The sequence below is a fragment of the Gopherus flavomarginatus genome, chromosome 20, assembly GCF_025201925.1.
Source record: "Gopherus flavomarginatus isolate rGopFla2 chromosome 20, rGopFla2.mat.asm, whole genome shotgun sequence".
Taxonomy (NCBI): Eukaryota; Metazoa; Chordata; order Testudines; family Testudinidae; genus Gopherus; species Gopherus flavomarginatus.
In genome coordinates this window covers 16,749,521-16,763,309 of record NC_066636.1, presented here as the reverse complement: position 1 = coordinate 16,763,309, position 13,789 = coordinate 16,749,521, and the positions used below count along the sequence as shown (strand labels likewise).

The 13,789-nt window shown below is 58.7% G+C and overlaps 1 pseudogene; it reads right to left on the bottom strand.

Annotated features, from left to right (window-relative positions):
- Positions 1 to 591: 591 nt before the first annotated feature.
- On the bottom strand, positions 592 to 13,070 carry LOC127037787 (immunoglobulin superfamily member 11-like; annotated as a pseudogene).
- Positions 13,071 to 13,789: the final 719 nt, after the last annotated feature.

The window sequence follows — 13,789 nt, the reverse complement described above, 5'->3', positions numbered from 1 at the left end:
GGCGGGAGAGGGGGCAGGACCTCTGCTGCTACCCCCTCCAGCCCCCGGGACTGGGCTACTGAAGCACAGGGCCAGCTCACCTGCAGGGCCACTTGGATCACTGATCTGCTGTGCACGGGCCCCAGAACTTTTCCTCAGGAGGGTCCCCATGTAGGACCTGATTCCGCCACCCAAAGGCTCACGAGGATGTCCCATAACTCCCGAAGAGGGGTGCTGGATGTGAGCTGTGCAGTGCGAGGGGAGGGGGAAGAGCCTCTTTTGGAGTGGGGCTGGAGTTACACTGGGGTCCTGGAGGTGTAACTAGGGGAGAGGAGGGGGCTCAGTGTTGCTTGTTGAATCTGCCTTTGGGGCTATGGGCTGTCCTGCAGGGCAGCTGGTGGCTCTGGGCTGGTGTCTGTGGGTTGGCAGGCTTGGGGCCTGCTGCTGCTGTGGTGGGGTTAATGCCCAGTTCTGGTTTACGGTTAGATGGGACCTTGCCCGTGCCTGTGACCGGGGAGTGCAGCTCCGGTGCACAGCAAGGGGCCTGTCTCTGCCACCCAACCACCCCCGGGGGTGTAGTCGCTGTGCAGGTGGGGTCTGGGTATTGCTGACTCGGGTACCAGAGATGGGCCGGGCCCTTTTAACTAGGGGACTCTCGGGCTCTTAGTGGGGACAGATCTCCCCACCCTTGGGAGAGCTCCTGCACGGGAGCCAGGCAGCAGCCAAGGATGCCGCAGTAGCCAGTGTCTGGTCCTGGCTCATCCCTGTGAGATGGGGGCCGAGATAAAGAACATCCTGGCTTCAAAGAGGCGATTACCCCCTGAATGCTGGGGATCCCCTGCCCTTGCCCCAGCTGCCTCTGTTCTCTCCCTTGCCCCATGAGCAGACGCCTCCCTTTTCCTTCCTCTGTGGTTTCATGCTTCCTGCCCCCTGCCTAGGGCCCAGGCATGGGGGCTGCATTGGTGGTGGGGGATCTTCAGAAAGGACGTGTGATGGAAGGGGCCCAGCTTGAGACCCCTCAGAGGAGCAGGTTTCCAGATGGGGCTAGCCCTGGCCCTGGTGGAATGTCCCCTCTAGAATCCCCTGAGCATCTCCAGCCTTTTCCCACAAAGAGTTGCGAGCCCGAGGCAGGGGATGCTCCAAACCCAGACAGCGTGAGCCAGCGCATCCCCTTCCCCTTCGCCGGCCTTGGGGCATTCACGACTGGCCACGGGGCCCCTCAGCAGGAGGAGGTGCTGCTCGGCAGAGGCCTGCGCCTGGGGCACTGACCCGTGGGCCAGGCAAGGCAGCCTTTGCTGGTGAGGTCGCTGCTCCCATCTGATCTGGCATCGGCAGCAGGCTCCGTGGAGGGAGCCTGGCCAGATTGGTGGGGGGCTCCTGAAGCCGTTCAGGGGCAGCACAGGGAAGCTAACCCTGCATCTTCCCAGTCTGTATGTGACCTGGGGTCGAGGCAGAGCCTCCGGGGCTGACATCTGACTGGCTGTGGGGCTGGCCAGCTGCCTCCCCAGAAGAGGAGCTACCCAGCGCGGGGGCTGAATGCTAATGAACATGGGGCTGGCTGGGGGAGGGGGGTGGTGATGGCAGGGTGGGGCTGTCCCGAGCTCCCACTGGAGCCAGGCAGGTGGGAGCAGCTTGCTCCAAGGCTGCTGCCTGTGCACAGAGGCCAATGTGCTTGGCCAGGGAGCCCTGGCTGTTGGCATCGGCGCCCAAGTTCTGTGCCCATTGGACCCGCTGCCCCTAGACCAGGAATCCGGGGTGCTTGGGGGGAAGCGCCTTGGCTGGGGCTGGCTCCTCTGCCTGGCTGCATGGTAGGGACCCCTCCTCGGACAGGCTGCTGCTGCTCCTCTTCCTGCCCTGGCGCGCTGCCCATGCTGACTGTCGCAGCCCCCCGGGCGGTGCCGCCTGACTCCCCTCGCCCAGCCCACTCTGGCGGTTGGAATAGGTGGTGTTGGGGGTGGAGCTGGTGAAGATCCAGAGGGGCTTTGCTGCCTGGTTGGCCATGGGGATGTCGCTGGAGAGAGTCTTGGCTACGATCAGACGCCGCGGTGAGAGGCTGTCGACTCTGGGGAGACATTGTGCACAGCAGCATCAGCCCCTGCCCTGGGCATGACGGCAGCACAGAACCAGCGGGGCCCATTGACTGGGAAGGGCAAACAAGGGACTGGGAGGGGGGGTGCTGGGCTGTAGGGGGCACCGGGGTTGGTGCTGTGCTGTAGGGGATTGGGTAGGGGTGAGGTGGGGGGGCACTGTGCTGTAGGGGGTGAGGTGGGAGGGTGCTGTGCTGTAGGGGGTGGGATTGGGGGAGGTGGGGGGGTGCTGTAGAGGGGCAGGGTAGGGGTGCAGTGGGGGGGGTGCTGTGCTGTAGGAGGCAGGGGTAGGGGCATGGTGGGGGGTGCTGTGCTGTGGGGGGGATAGTGGGTGCAGTGGGGGGCGCTGTGCTGTAGGGGGCGGGGTAGCGGTGCAGTGAGGGGGTGCTGTCCTGTAGGGGACACAGTGTGGGGTGGTGCTGTGCTGCAGGGGGTGGGGTAGGGGCACGGTGGGGGGGGGGGTGCTGTGCTGCAGGGAGTGGGGCAGGGGCGCTGTGCTGTAGGCGGCGGGGTGGAGGCCGGGTGGGGGGGGCGCTGTGCTGCAGGGAGCGGGGTAGGGGCTTGGTGCGGGGGTGCTGTGCTGTAGGGGGCGTGGTAGCGGTGCAGTGGGGGGGTGCTGTGCTGTAGGGGGCACAGTGTGGGGGGTATTGTGCTACAGGGGTTGGGGTGGAGGGGTGCTGTGCTGTGGGGGCGGGGTAGCTGTGCAGTGGGGGGCACAGTGGGAGGGGCTACTGTGCTGTAGGGGGTGTGGTGGGGGCGCGGTAGGGGGCAGGCTCCCCTCCCAGTCAGTGCTGACCCCAGCACCGCACTAAGTCAGGCCCCCTCAGCCCAGCCTGGCCGGCTGCCTGCCAGCGGTGACGCTCCCCCAGCACTTTTCACCAGATCTGGCCGTGTTGCAGCTCAGGTCCCTCCACGTGGCCACCTCGAATTCCCTCTGCTTTTCAGCGGCCCGGCTGCGTCTGCCTCGCTTAGGCTGACCAGACAGCAAGGGTGAAAAATTGAGACAGAGGGTGGGGGGTATTAGGAGCCTATATAAGAAAAAGCTCCAAATATCAGGACATCTGGTCACTCTAGCCTCACTTTCTGGCTTAAACAGCTCTGCCACGTGGTGGCCTGTTAAATGGCATCCGCCCTAAGACTCCTGCTAATCAAACCTGGACTAATCAACCTGTCCCCCCCGCCCTGGATGGGCTTGCATCACGCAACATCCCTCCCCCAGCTCTATTACGGGGACACGTCTTTCAAGGAGCAAGTTAGGGATTGGGGCTGGGGGAAGCGCCTGGAGGTGTGTGGATGAGAATCGCCCGCCTCCGGCCAGCGCCCTGTGCAGCACCTTGTCCCTCCTTCGCTTCAGAGCCATGCTGCCAAGGCTAGACGGCCCCAGCGTGACGCCATCCGAGCTCCTGGATCAGCATCATTGGCACCTCCCACATGTGCCAAAATCACATCCCCCGCCCTCCCCCTGAAAAAATCACAGCTGCTTCAAACCTGTGAGATTTTTCAAGCAAGCCCCTTTGTGCTTGCTCCCCTCCTGCCCCGTTCACGTGGGGGACGCTCCTTGTGAACACCCGCAAAGCACCCTCATCGGTCACCTCCAAAGCCCTCCATAAAACACTTATCCCCGGCTAAGCTGCTGCTGGGTGGACAGCAGAGCCTGGAGCGCTGACCGGTGTCGTACACCCCTATCAGGCTGTCGGGCGCCGGCCCCGTTGGCTCTTGGCTTATACCTTATACCCCACTTTTGCCCTTTCCTTGTACCCCCCCAACCTTGCTCCCCTAGCACAGTACTGGGGTCATCAATGATTGCAAGGGGAGAGCGCCCCCAATTAAACCCCACCCTGCTCCCTGCAGATTGGAAGCTTCTCGGGGATGGGGGGACGGAGGGAGCGTATTTTTGTTCTGTGCTTGTACAGTGCCTGACACCAAGGGGGCTTGGTCCAGGACTGGGGATCCCAGGTGCTACCATAATACACCTAATAAGTAATGATGATAATAAGATATATTTTAAAATCATCTGTATCAGGTTTTTTTTGTAGATTTTGACCCATTCGGGGTCACATTTTCCAGCTTTTCTACACAACTATAAAGGCCAGAAATTTACATTTTTGCCTCAGTGAAAGCTGAGCCGTGTCTCCTAAAATCACTGGACTCCGGCAGCTGGGGCTTTAAGAAAAACACATCATGAGACTCACTTGGCAACACAGGGCAGAGGCTGCAAACAGCAGCAGGGAGGTAACTGAGCTCACCTGATCTCATTGTACGAATCTTCCATTTCCTCCTCCGGCCACTTCCGCACGCTCTGGTGGTGCAACCAGAGCACCAGGGCTAGGAGAGCCAGCAGCACCAGCCCCATGGTCAGGGTGACGGTGATGCCCACTGCGATGCCCAGCGTGCCCTGTGGGGCTGAAACACAGCGAGAGGAGGTCACCAGCGGCTCGGCGGCCAATTGCTGCCTAGATGGACAGGTGGCAGGAAAGGCGGATCGTGGTAGCAGGGGGTGCAGCAGACCTGGACTGGCCAAAGCAGACGGCCTCAGTGCTGGATTTGTCAGCAGAGATGGGCAGGAATCAGGTTTTCCGCAAGTTTGGAAAAAGTTTCCAGCACAGAACAAAAGTGAACAATTTCCACATTTCCCAGGCAATTAAATTCCAGAACAAAGACACCGTTGGGTTGATCAAAATGTTTCCTTCCAGTTTCGTTATTTTAAAAGGTTTCCTTTTCCCCCTACTACTGTACAAGGAAAGAAATCCTGAAACAAAATGTGGCTTCGAAATGAAAAGTCGAGACGTTCCCGTCTGGAAAGGGCCCGCCTTGGCCATCTCCATATTTGCATCATTTCATTTCCCAGAATGAAATCGAATCGAAATTGACGCATTTTGCTGTCAACGAATCAGCCCTTTCCGACAGAGAAACCTTCCCACGGATCCTTTCTGACCAGGCCTGGCCGTTAGCCACAGGGATTTAGAGGCACAGAGATGCTGGCTTTGGGTGCTGGCATCTCCCCTCTTAGGGCTTCAGCCCCCAATGGAAGCCGCTCTGCTCTGATCCAGGTTTAGTACCCCAGGGATGGGGCAGGGTACTGTGGGAAGCTGTCTCCAGCGGACCATGCTTGTGGCATTTGGGCTGGCTTCACAGCTGGGACCAGTTTGGTGTCTGGGTAGCCAATCAGAGGGCTCACTGGGGTCAAGCTCTCCGGTTGGGCGCCGGCACTGGCGAGTGTCCAATCAGTGCCCAGTGTTTGATGAATGGGATCCACTCCCCTCCCATCCCAGCCCTGACTCACCCAGGCGCACGCGCAGCTGGAGGGTGCAGGAACCAGAGCCCAGCGCGTTGGAGGCCGTGCAGCGGTACAGGCCTGAGGTGGCGGCCGTCAGGTTCTGCAGGGTCAGCAGGGCCCGGCGCGCCTCTGCCCCACCAGCCGGAGAGCGAGGGGACAAACGAGAGGGAGCAGGTTACACTGGAGCCAGCCCCAGGCCAGCTGGGGGGCCGGGACTAGAACCCAGCTCCCTGGGGGCCGAGCATGGGGCCTCTGCCATGTGGGCTCAAGGGGACGGCTGCTTAGCCGGTGTTGGGACAAGACTTGTCTCCTCTCTGTGGGTCCAGCCACTAGACACCCCCTCCCACTCCCCACTGGCTGCTTCTGCCAGAAGACGCCCATCACACGGCAACTGGCAAACTCTGCATGTCTCATAGTAGATGCAGCACCGCGTATGCCACGTTGCCCTGTGTGCACAACGTAGGCACCATGGCATGTGACCCTGGCACAGGTACATGTAGGGCTCACGTGCTTGGGGTGAGTCCCTGCTAATGGGACCCAGGTCCCTCTCCATGCCACACCCCCTCCCCCACCCTGCCGTTCCCAGTACCTGTGTAGCTCATCACCAGGGGCTGCGTGTCAGGGGGGATCTTCTCCCAGCTGAAGGTAGGGGCGGGCACACCTTCCCGCACGGCACACGACAGGTGGACGTTCCCCCCTTCCTCCCCGCTCCCCTCGCTGGAGCACTCGGGGCTGGAGGGGGGCACTGCAGGGACACAGACCAGCCCTGTCAGGGGGACCTGCTATGGACAGGACAGTCCTCCCCGCACACACACCTGCTCCCCCCGGGTCCTTGGGCTGCCCAGTGCCCACAGCAGCTACTGACAGCCCAGGCACTGGGGGTTGTTAGCACTCATCAGAGAGCGGGGGGGGGGGGGGGGTTGGCCCAGCTACAGACAGAACCACGCACTCAGGTATGTACACACGCACGCACACACAGCTCAGTGCACACGCACTGTCACACACACACTGCACAGTGAACACACTCAGTGCACATGACCACACAGTGCACATGCACTCCCACACACAAGCATATATATACACACAATACCCAGACAATTCAGCTGAGTGCAAACACTGTGCACACAAACACACACAGCTACACCCTTATGGTACAGACACACCGCTACATGCTCCCACACAGACTTTACTCCCATGTGCACACTTTACACTAAATCTCAGGCTAACACAGATAAGTAACACAGAGGTACACAACAAAGTGTGCACACAACACACACCCAGCCCGCTGCTCAAATGTGTCTGCATGTTCACCCACTGAGATAGGGGCACACACACACACACACACACACACACTCCAGCACTCACTCCCAGCCACACTGGGACACACACACCCCAACCTCCCTTCCCCACTCAGACACACTCACACACCCCAAGATCCAGACAGATACACACCCCTGATCTGCACAGACATACAGACGCACACATACCAAGAACTGCACACACTCAGGCAGACCTACTCACACAACTAGGCCCCCAAGACACTCTCACACAGACACACACACTAAGAGCTACACACAGAGACAAACAGATCCACTCCAAGACCCACACACACACACACACACACACACACTGAGACAAGCACCCAGCAGAGAGATGCTGGGGGCAGCAGAGGTGAGGTGGGGTTTCTTCCCCACGAGGGCGGGACATACCGAGCACGGTGAGCTGGATGACCCCGATGTTGGGCGTGTCCCTGTCGGGTGGGTTCATGACGCTGCACTGGTACGTCCCGCTATCCGAGCTGCGCGTCTCGTTGAGGAATATGGTGGCACTCTGGGTGGGTGGGAAGGCGAAGCCCACGCGGCCCGTGTACTGGGACAGACTCTCCACCACCTGTCCCTGCTCATAGGCCAGGATCTGGAGTGGAGTGGGAGGGAGGGAAGACCCCACCCATGAGCCAGAGATGCCTCCCCTTGCTCCCTCATTGAGCACAGGGCCTTTCCATTGCACTCGCAGAGGCAGTGTGGGCCAGTGGGCAAAGCACTGGGCTGGGAGCCAGGAGTGCCTATGTCAAATCCCACTTCTGCAACCAACTAGTTAGGCTAGGTCCATCGATGGCTATTAGCCAAGATGGTCAGGGGGACAACCCCATGCTCTGGGGCTCACTCAAGAAGTTCCCTGTTCTGTTCATTCCCTCTGAAGCACCTGGCAGTAGCCCTGTGAGAACTCAGGATACGGGGCTAGCCAGACCATTGCTCTGACCCAGAGTGGCCGTTTGTATGTTCTTATACCTGGAGGGACTAGTGCCAAGCCCAGTGTCAGCAGGAGCAGGGCTGGGCCTACTGCAGAGGAACCGGCACGGCCCTCGAGGATGAAGCCCAACAGTGGTCTGTTCAAGGGTGCACCCTAGGGTGGTGCTGCCAGGCAGCACCTTCGTCCCAGCACTGCCTTCCCCCTCGTGACGGGGAGAGGGGGCTGCTTTTAAAGTCACTCTTTAGGTTGGTGGTCTGAAAAGCGAGGCCAGGCTGTGATCTGCAGTGTGAGAGAGGGGCAGGTGGCTCATTGCCCCCTCCATACAATGCTCCTAAGCGGCTATGCAGCAGTACCCCATGGGGGCGGGGTGGAGCAGAGCGGGGGGTGGGGGAGCAGAACTCCCCCATGACTCCTTAGTGAGCTCCACCCTGAAATCTGCCCCTTGTTGTTTTATCTGGGCAGCATGCCTGCAGCTGCTGCTCTTATTCCTGTGTGTCGACACCTTGCTAAATTGTTAGCCTCACTAGTATCCTGCAGCAAGGAGTTCCACAGGTTAACGATGCCCCAGTTCTGAGAAGTTGCACAGCGCGCTCACAACAGCTCTTCTCTCTTGCGATGCCTGCAAAACTCTGCCATCTGACAACTGCTGGTGAACCGGGATGGCAGTTTACTGGGCATCACAAGTTCATTTGACCTCGTGTGTTGATCCCCCCCCCCCGCCTCGCCATTGCTTTCGTGCCCCCTCTCTTCCATTGCTTTCTCACACCTGTTTTGTCTGGCCACCATCCTAGGCTGTGAGGTTTCTGGGCAAGGACAGTGCGCAGCATCCTAGGGCCCCGATCCCGGACTGGGACCTTGATCCCTGACTGTACCGAAGCTAACCGGCCTCCAGCAATGGAAGGGAAGGAAAAGGGCCACGCTCCACCTACCTGCTGGGGGTGGTTTGGCTCCGCCAGCGGGGTGACCGTCCAGATGATGTTGAGGCGACTCAGCGAGGCTGTGGTGTAGAAGCTGCAAGGCAGAAGCGCGTTCCCTCCCCTCGCCACCTGGATGCTGGCAGCGCCCACTGACACCTTCACCGCGCCCACCGCTGGAAAAGGCACAACGGGTGGAGTCAGCAGGGAGGATCCTGACAATGAAAGCTGGGAGCCTGGCCAAGATTCAGAGCTGGACGAGTGAAAAACAGACAAGCTCCCGCAGCCGGGATGGCCGCCAGCAGCCAATGCTGACTGACACGGGACAGCCAGAGCTGTGTGGCTGTGTCATAAACAGATTGTTAAGGGTTAATGTCTCTTGTACCTGTAAAGGGTTACAAGCAGGGAACGGGACACCTGACCAGAAGATCAATCAGAAGACAAGATACTTTTAAATTTGGGCGGAGGGAAGCTTTTGTGTGTGTTTTTTGTCCATTGTGGGCTCTTCTCTCGGAGAGTCTGAGAGAGACCAGACATTACTACAGGCTCTCTAAGTTTCTTTCTAATAGTAAGTAAAAACAGGCGGTTTAGGTTTTTGATTGTTTTTACTCTATTTGCAATTGTGGATCTGGCTGGTTAACTTTTACATGTGTAGTTGCTGGGAATATTTTGATTTGTATTGGTACTGGGGGGAAAGTCTCTTTCTGGTGTCTGTAAGCTATAGGACCCTGTAATATTGACCTCTTGAAGTTACAGAGCTAATTCTTTACTTTTTCCTTTCTTTTATTAAAAGATTTCTTTTTTTTAGAGAACCTGATTGATTAGTTTTTCCTTGTTTCCCTTGTGTTATTCCAGGGGATTGGGATAACTCACCAGGACGGGTGGGGGGGAGACAGGAGGGGGAGAGATAGAATCTCTCTTTGTTTTCCTTGAATCTGTTTGCCTCTTTGTGGAAGGGGAGGGAAATGCTTCTCTGTATGGTGATTTAAGAGGTTGGATCAGTATCTCTCAGGATAGCCCAGGGAGGGGAAGGGTGGGGGAATGGTTTATTTCTTCTTGTTTTAAGAACCCAAGGGGTCTGCGTTCTTGGGGTCCCCAGGGAAGGTTGAGGAGGTCAGAGTGCCCCAAAACACTATATTTTTGGGTGGTGGCAGTGCTATCAGATCTAAGCTGGTAATTAAGCTTAGAGGATTCAGGTGCTAGTATCTCATTTTCTGAACTCTAAAGTTCAGATCTGAGAAAGAATGCTATGACAGGCTGAAACAGCCAGATCCCACAGAAAGGGCCTGAAACAGCCTCCACCCTCCGGTGTGAGGGCACCTGACACCTCCAGGCAGTGGGTGACGTTGGCACGGCCTAGAGCTGGGCACTGGAACAATTCTAGCATCCGGCCTGTGCCAGTCCAGGATTGTTACCGTGAGGACTGTCAAAGTGATCCAGGAACAAAGGGTCCATGTAAAGCTCCATTCCCCGCTGGCCCACGTTAGCCACCCAGTTCCCAGAGACACAGCTCTCACCCGCGCAGGGTCCCCCGGGCAGAGCTGGGCATTACATGGGGCCTAGCAGGACGTGGGGCCTATCCCTGGTTGCCGAGGGGAATTTCACCCTGGCTGAATCTTTGCTCCAGCCTGAGGAACCCGGGCGCAGCTGGAGAAACAGCGAGGAAGAGAAAGTCAGGGCTGAGGCTGGGCCCATTGCGGGGAAACTGAACTAACCCAAGCCTGGCTGGGGGATTCCCAAGCCAGAGCAACCAGGCTGACCCGAAGCCACATGCAAGGGGCAGCCGGCGCACCACAGATCTGGGGCGTGATTTCTGCACTGTGGAGTTGGAATGAGCCTGGAGCGGCAGACTGTGTCTGGCTGGCTTGCACCGGGCAACTATGTTTTGCCAATTCATTTTGCCAAAGAACCATCAATAGTAATTAGTCCCACTCGGTAATTAACATGGATTTGTCTCCTGTCCTGCCTCGATCCCAGCTGGGCTGGGTTAACCCCTTTGGGGCCGGAGGAGCAATTAGGAGCCATCACACATCAGCTCCGGCCTGCTTGACCCTTTCCAGGCTGGGATGCCCTCCAGCGGGGATCTCAGCTGGATGCAGGAGATGCAGGGGCTGAACAATGGGGCACTGTCCTGCAGTCGAGGGGAGGGGATTGTTGTGGTCACTTGCTCCAGGGAACTGCACAAAGTGGGAACCATCTGCCTGCCCTATTCCCATGCCAGATAATTAATGGAGGCCTGGGAGGGGTGGTACATGACAACTCCTCAGGGTAATTGGCACTAATTAGGAAGCGCTGTGCGAGGGGCCACGGGACAGGCAGCCGTGCCGATGCCATGTCTGAGGGGCCCTGGCCTGGTCACTAAGGTGCCCCTCGGCTAAGACAGCCCCTCCCCAGCACAGTGCAGCCAACACCAGTGCTGGGCCCCCAAAGGCGGCCTGGAAGGAGCGGCCCCCCATGAAAGGTTCCTGTCCATTCCAGGTGGGGGCGATGGAGACCCCCATGCGAAAGACTATGTGGCCTCATAGCCCTTAGCCCCAAGGATCTCCAAGCACTTCCCAGACAGCTGCACACATGGGGAAGCTTTCTGGCCCCATGTGACAGATGGGGAAGCTGAGGCTCGGAGAAGAGAAAGCAACTTGCCCACAAGCCGGGACTAGAACCCAGACACCCTGAGTGCCCCAGCTATGCCTTAACCGCTAGTCCACACTTCCCTCCACACGCATGTCCATAAAGGCCACTTCGCTGGGCTTCCAGTCAGCTGGGCTCCCGCCCCTCCCCAGCCCATTGGTCGTCTCCAGCCTCCTGGTGCTCCTGGGTGTGTTGCAGGGAGATGGATTCATGATTGGCCACACACTTGTGGGGGTGTCATCAACACCCCCTCTCCCTCCCCATGCCAGTGGCCTGGAACAAAGAAGCCTCTCAGCCTAGGAAAGGCCACTGCACAGCGGCACCTCTAAGGCACCAGGCAGGCATGATGGACGGACCGTGATTTAGCCTAGTAATGCAAGGCAGTTATGGCAGATCTGCCACTTGGAGGGCTCAAGGGGTAACTGATATGTGGGAAACTGAGGCACATGGTGATTACGTGAATTGCCCACAGTAACACAAGGGGGTAAGAAAGAGGTGGGAATACAACTCGGGAGTCCAGATCTGTAGTTTGCCCTGCTCTGAGACCCCACTCCCCTCCTCCAGCTGGGAATAGACCCCAGGAGTCCAGGTGCTCAGCCCCTCCCCTGCTGCTGCTGTAACCACTAGACATGCTGCCCCCTCTGAGAAGTATTAGCAGGACCTGGACGAATGTTGCAATGCAAATAGCAGTGTTACCCTGCCCAGACTATGAGAATGAGGCAGGAAAATTGAGGACAATCAAGATCTTTGCTCTCACAGTGAATGATTCCCCAGAGAATCAGACGCTGGGGATTTGTCTACACTGCAAAGCCTCCGAGCCTAGATCAATTGACTTGGGCTTGCAGGGTGAAACCGTAGCACAGACAATCCCACTCAGGCTGGAGCCTGGGTGCTGGAACCCAGCGAGTGGGGAAAATCTGGAAGCCTCGGCTACCGTCCGTCTATGCTGCGGTTTTCAGCCCTGCGCTCAGAGCCCTGCGAGCCCGAGTCTATTGATCTTGGACACACAGCGCCAGGGGGTTTCTTGGCAGCGTAGATGCACCCAGTGCTTTTATCTATGGACCGTAGCTGGCCCCTATCACTGCAGTGTCTGAGCACCCCACCCTCTGCAATGTATTTATCTTCCCACGCCCTTGTGTGGCAGGGCCACTATCCCCATTGCACACAGGGGAAACTGAGGTACAGGAAGCTAAGCAACTTATCCCAGGTCACACAAGGAGTCTGCAGCAAAGCAGGGACTAGCACCCAGGTCTCGCAGGCTCTAGCCTGGTGCCTTAACCACTGGGCCAGCTGGGCATAACCAGCCCCTCATCGTGTATTATCCCCACTTGGCACTGGCATCCGAGATAGCATTGTGTGTCAGGCAGCAGCTGCCAGAGGTCTCACTTCTCTGCCCCCCCCCCACTCCCCCAGGGGCACCCTGTGCCACCCCCTGCTCACGCCCCTTGGAAGCGTTAACCCAGAGCTCCCTCGCAGCTGGCCACATCACCAGGTGGCCGAGGGGAAGAGACAGATCTCTGTGCAAGTTGCTGCAGGGATCCCTGGCCGTGGGCATGGGGGTGATGGTGGTGAAAGATCTGGAATTGGCACCTAGCTCAGAGACTTCCATTCCATCTCTCTTCCCAGCCCCCAGCCCCCAACACTGACCCCCCCCATACTGGGTTAAACCTCCTCCCTCCAGCCCCCAGGCTGCCCTGCTCACCCCGTGGATCACAATCTGCAGGGGCTTCGACCTGAGTAGTGATCAGGGGCTGGGGGCGAATGTGTGAGGTCACCATCCCAGCCAGGAGAGGAATTATCCCCTCTCCCTCGCCCCATCTGGCTCCCCTTGTGCCCCCAGCCCCCCAGGGTACCTGACAGGTAGCAGTGGAGAAGCCACAGGCTGGTGGGGATGATGGGGTGGCCATGGGGTCTGGTTCTGTCCCTCAGGGCCATGACTGTGACACTCAGATCAGCACGTCCATCCCATGCTGTGCTCAGCTCCCCGCCGGCTGCCTCGCTCTGTCCGTTCCCTTCTGAACTCGCCTTTAGTCCCCTCCCTCTCCCAAATCCAGGGCATGGCTCAATGGAAAACAGGAAACGGTGCCCCTGCTTCTCAGTGCAAGCTGCCAGGGCCCAGTTCTCCCCCCACCCCGCCCCGCCCAACATGTTGCAGAAAGAGAATAGGGCCAGAGTGGAGCACAGCAGGGGCCCATCTAGCCCGGTATCCTGCCTCCAGGCCACCACCAGCATGGAAGAGACCCCAGGATACCCTGCTGCCAGGGAACTTTCCTCCTGACCATCCCCCTGTAGCAGCCACCTCATGAGTCCCTCTCTATAGACCCAGGGCCCTGCCAATGTGGATTTAAGGTGCCAGCACCAGGGTTCTTCAGACCATCCCACCCATCCCCCAGGACCTCAGGGGACGCCCCCCCCGGGATGACTTTCCTCAGCTCAGGCCGTTCCTGACCCCCCTGCTGAGGCTGCCAGTGTGGGGGACACTCCGTACCAGTTGCAAAGGTGCTTTTTGTCGGGGGGGGGGGCGCTCCTCAGATGTGGAGGTGAAAGGCTTGGCATCCCATTCCCAATTCTCCAGGCCGCACCCCTGGCGTATGTGTGTGATGACTCCCCAGGGGTCAGCAGTAGCGTTTGAACCCCTGTGCCCTTCAGCATGG